This window comes from Anneissia japonica, unplaced genomic scaffold (assembly GCF_011630105.1).
Source record: "Anneissia japonica isolate Jap-2015-1 unplaced genomic scaffold, ASM1163010v1 scaffold1489_len2284818_cov182, whole genome shotgun sequence".
Taxonomy (NCBI): domain Eukaryota; kingdom Metazoa; phylum Echinodermata; class Crinoidea; order Comatulida; family Comatulidae; genus Anneissia; species Anneissia japonica.
In genome coordinates, this window is record NW_022698455.1 from 858522 (window position 1) to 863719 (window position 5198).

General features: G+C 35.3%; 1 long non-coding RNA gene across 1 annotated transcript in view; it reads right to left on the minus strand.

Annotated features, from left to right (window-relative positions):
- LOC117102532 overlaps nt 1-2145 on the minus strand; it is a 9581-nt gene extending 7436 nt beyond the window's left edge. Inside the window, exon 1 of the long non-coding RNA XR_004444437.1 lies at nt 2126-2145. This is a non-coding gene — a long non-coding RNA (uncharacterized LOC117102532). The remainder of the gene's footprint in view (nt 1-2125) is intronic.
- Between the last annotated feature and the right edge of the window lie 3053 nt (nt 2146-5198).

Consider the following 5198-nt stretch of genomic DNA (forward strand, 5'->3'; position numbering starts at 1 on the left):
CTTTTACTTTTGATTTGTCATGTTTTGATTTTGTTTGTTTTCTTATATTTTTCTTGGACGCACTGTTTTCTACGTGTGCCACTGTTGTAAAAGTGTAGCTTCCAAATAAAGAATATTGTGTTGCTTTTAGTTGAAAAAAGAAAGAAAAAATTTAGCAAAATTCACTTGGAGCTAATGCTCATAGGGTGAGTTTTTGTAAAGTCTAACACGGTATAAATCCGGAAACGGCCATTTCCAGTTATTGCCCGAACTTTTGTTCACTTATATTATTATTTGATTAAGTAAGTTTGGACGCACCACTGATTAGTGTGTGCCATTGTTGTAAAAGTGTGTACCAATAAAAACTGAAACTGGGTGTCAAACGCGGACCGCCTGCTGATATCCATCCAACGCTTTTTAGAGGAGCAAAAGCAGCATGTGTTAGCAGCAGGGAGCATTTTTTTATCACTTAATCTCCTTTGGTTGTTTTAACACGCGCTAAAAGTAAAGTCTGTCTTAATGTTCATGGTCCCTGCTTCTTTTACAGTTTAATATTTCCAAAAACAAAACTGAAAAGCTTGATAAAATAAATTATTTCAACGGAGGGCTAGACGGCCTACAATCCACATTGTTACCCTATTATATACATCCGCCGCATGCATACGTGTGAACGCACCACTGAGTAGTGTGTGCAATTGTTGTAAAAGTGTGTACTAATAAAAACTGAAACTGGGTGTCAAACGCGGACCGCCTGCTGATATCCATCCAACGCTTTTTAGAGGAGCAAAAGCAGCATGTGTTAGCAGCAGGGAGCATTTTTTATCACTTAATCTCCTTTGGTTGTTTTAACACGCGCTATAAGTAAAGTCTGTGTTAATGTTTATGGTCCCTTCTTCTTTTACAGTTTAAAATTTCCTAAAAGAAAACTGAAAAGCTCGATAAAATATATTATTTCAACGGAGCGCTAGCCTACAATCCACATTGTTACCCTATTACATACATCCGCAGCATGCATACGTGATCGTTATACCACTGCTTATTAACAATGGTAGTAATTTTCTGTTTTATTACTACCATTGCCAAACGAAAAGTTTATTCTGGGTTTATACGCCCAAAATGCATACGCAACATTATGCAGTGTACCAACGCCATTGTCCATTTCTTATTTAAAGCATAGAGGAAGAAAATGCTTCCTCCATGATTAAAGCGTGGGGACGCAAGGGTCCAGGGAAACTTGATAAAACTCATTATTTGCATAATACCTTAGGTCTTATACGTCAGAGGTTAAATGTTTTTTTAAAACCGAGTTTTGCACGAATCGTCCATCCGCCGATACAATACCGGTAAAAACCCTATGTAATTTTCCCCGTTCTCGCACGAACAAACCCATACTTATCCCCTTGTATTCCATGATCCAGGTACATCTGTGGTTGTGCATGATTTGTCAAATCTCTTAACCTGACAGAACGACCTTCGAAGAAGGTGGAATGTCTCAAAATTAATTCGTTAATGTTGTCAAAAGTGATAACAGAATACATATTGAAAACTGGTCTCTTAGAATTCTCAAATTCGTAGTTGTTACATACATGGAACTAATGATGGTTAAACTGAGCTGTACGTTATGCCTAGGACCGAGATTAAGACGTATTTATTGTAAATACAATACACTACTCACAAATATCAATCGAATATTCTTTTCAAGACTCAGATGTAGCATAGTGGTTAAGATGCTTGCCTTCCAATCCCAGGGTCATGTGTTGAAATCTTATGATAGCATATATTGTTTATCTCACGACTAAAAAATTAAAAGAAATCTCCACTTCCTAAGCGTCGTAATGAAACTTCGCTGATAAAACATCACATTATTTTATTTATTTAAGAGGCCTAAGCCCCTGAATATCAGCCGACATTCTATGATACACAGGAAGAGTCACCCTCTATAAATAAGGTTTCAAAAACTTTCACTCGACTATGTAGAACCATAGAACCCTCCTCTGAGTAAAATCCTATCGTTGTGTTTACTCCGCCCTATGCAATATACCATTTGTTCCTTGATAAGGTCTTCAAAATGAGCAAACAACATAATAATAATATAGAAATTTAGACACTAGCATGCCATCTTTACATCTTGGAATCGTCAACTTACTTACACCAATAGCAGCAGCATCCTCATGTTATAGGCCGTTCCGCTATGAAGAGGTATTGAGTAGTATATTCCTATATAAACACATAAACAGGAAGTTAAATTCTCTTAACATATTTCAGTTCATAATCTAATAATCTAAAACGTCAAATCTTTTCAATTTTGAATAAATTACGAACGAACTACAATCAAAGTTACTAGAAATACAAGATAGAGAACTCGCATAGAATGAAATCAAAACTTTGGCCATTAAGGGGCCATTAAATAATGCAAACATTTATTAACCTCAGGCCTAGAGTCGGTCTTTTTTATTTTTTACATACTGTAGTATTTTTTAAACAATATTGTTATTATAATTGTAAAAGAATGGCACGTGTGTTTGTGTTCAAATGCACTACAAATCATGATCACTGACCATTAATACTATAGTTCAAACAAAATTACACATCACCATGTTTTATATTCCCTTATTACCGTATAGATATTCCTGAATTGCATGAATATTCTAAAAGAACATGTTGTCTCTTTTTCACATTAAAGTGATATTTCTAGCCTACCCACATCATTCTTAAATACAGGTGTATAGGCGTACTTCCGCGAATCAATGCGCATGCAAAAAATAAAAATGGTCCAAATCGGGCTAGTTTAGACTAAGTAGATAAACCCGGCTCAACTCACTGGGTTTATCTATCTGCCAGTCTGAACTAGGTGGCTTATCTCAAACCGGCCTGTGTTCCTATAGTGACTAGGCCTGGTGTGCCACCGTGTTTAACCCATAGAGCTATTAAATAAATAAATATTCTTATTATATCTCTATGGTATATCCAGACCCCGATCCAGACGCACACGGCGCCCTTCTTTTTCACTAATGGAGGAAAACTTCAATAACAGAGTCCGGTCATACGATTCTGCGCTTTTGTGTCTGTCTACCTGTTTGTATATCATGGATAATGTGTTTCTAGTATCTTTGCTACAATATATATATACACGTTGCAAACTCCAAATTACTCAGTTTAGGTGTTAATACGAGTTGGAGCCTTTATAGAGGAGTCAGTTCCCAAGTTTTTCTGTGTAACTAATGTTCTAAATTGTCCTCTCTCTATTTCTGAGTCTGTGACATTGGGTGTTTTTCTATATACCCTCTACTATTGAAAGTGTGATCAATTAAGTGACCTTATGTTTTTGTGGTTTCTGATTGGATCATAGAGAATTTTTTTCTCTAAGATTTAATAACTTGATGGATTGACTTGCCGAAAGTTAAATACTCTCATTTAGAAGTCTTGGAATGTGCATGTTTATTTTTCCAATGAGGTACTGTCAACTATAAAATAACCAATGGTATAATCGATGGTTAATATACACTAGTTAGGTATTTAACTGTCAAAAAAGTTGATACATCTAGTCATTTTTGTTCCGGTCAATTTCCTGATTATAAACGCGCGGGCTAAATTTTAAAATGATCCAAATCATCTTAAATTAATTTGACACGTATGTTCCAGTGCATTTTAAGCATTTGTTTTTAATCAAGCATATGTGCGCGTTTGTAATATTTTGAACAAAAAATTGTCATTTTATCATTGAAATGGAAAGTTGAATAGTTCAAGATGGCTTCTAAATGATTCTTTACACCTAGACAATTCATATACGCACGAAAACCGCTCATATTTCGTAAGTACACAGTGAATCATTTTCAAATTACGCACAACGATCACTCTTTATAAGAAATACAAAATGTATAGTGTATTAAAGTGAAATACGTCACGTGAATTATGCGCAAGCAGAGTTTCAAACGATGTTCAGACGTTCTATATGTCCAAAACGACAGAGCACATGTTAAACGTTTCATAATCCACAGAACCTAGAAATTGAGTAAAAGTAGGCCTGCCCGATACCATTCATCCAAACGTAACATTGAGAAAGCATGAGTAAGCATCATCTATTGTGAAGCGCTTAGAGGTTTTGTGCATGACTCGCGCTATATAAAATCGACATTATTATTATTATTATCATTATTATTATTATTCTTCAATACAGCTCTAAAAGCTGTTCAATACAGCTCTAAAACTAAACCACGCGTCCCTTGGACTAATAACCCTCGTATTTCAGCTGTCCGAATCTATTGAAGCGGATTTCCAGGTTCCGAAAACCCACTTACCCGACCACACCCTTCAAAAATCCAATCTTAGCTAAACGACAGCCCCCCCCCCCCCCCACTTAAATGTATCCTGACTTTTTCCGATCTCCCTAACATTCCTCCCTTAACTGGTAACCGTCCTTGCAACAACTCACGGTGTAAGATCTCTGATATTTTCATTACGAGCAAATCTGTCAAGGTCCCTCATTCTAACATAACCATCAACCGACCACCAGGTTAGAAAAAATGTAATGCTACCAGAGTAGAACATTGATAGAATGTGTTGAGAATGATGTTGCTTTCATTAGATTTGTTGAGGGGGAATTAATTAGAGGAAAAAATGAGCGGGAGTTTTATTCAAATAAATACGGTAATTATTTTGTACACTAATTATAATAATTATTGTTTAGTTGAATAGCTATGGTGAATGCAAAGTATCTAAGACCTTGCATATACTTGCTGATGTGTACCTTTAAACAAGTTTAAAGTTAACATGTTCTAATTTCCATATTTAGATCAGGATTGTTCCATTTAATATATAGGGATTCTTAAATTTTTAATTTGATTTCATTGTCATGGCTATTCATGATATTGAAGTATTTTTGTTTTATTAGACAACAATTTACATATCCTTTTTTCATTGAAATGTTTGAGCACATGTGAGTTTCCATCATTTTCTAGGCATTGATCCTAAGTCTGTTGCTTAAATCATTTCTCTAATTAAATTTGTGCAGATATAGCTTGTGGTTAGATGTTTGGTAATCCATTTCCACGGTTCTGGATTCAAATCCACAGACATTCACTATCTAAGCCTCGAAATGGGACTATAGAGATTACAATGCATTTAAATTAAGAGGGTCTCTAAATATCAGCTGACCTATGATAAACTGAAAGCGCCACCTATATAAAAAAAAAAACCTATAACAAAGTAGAAGATCGAGA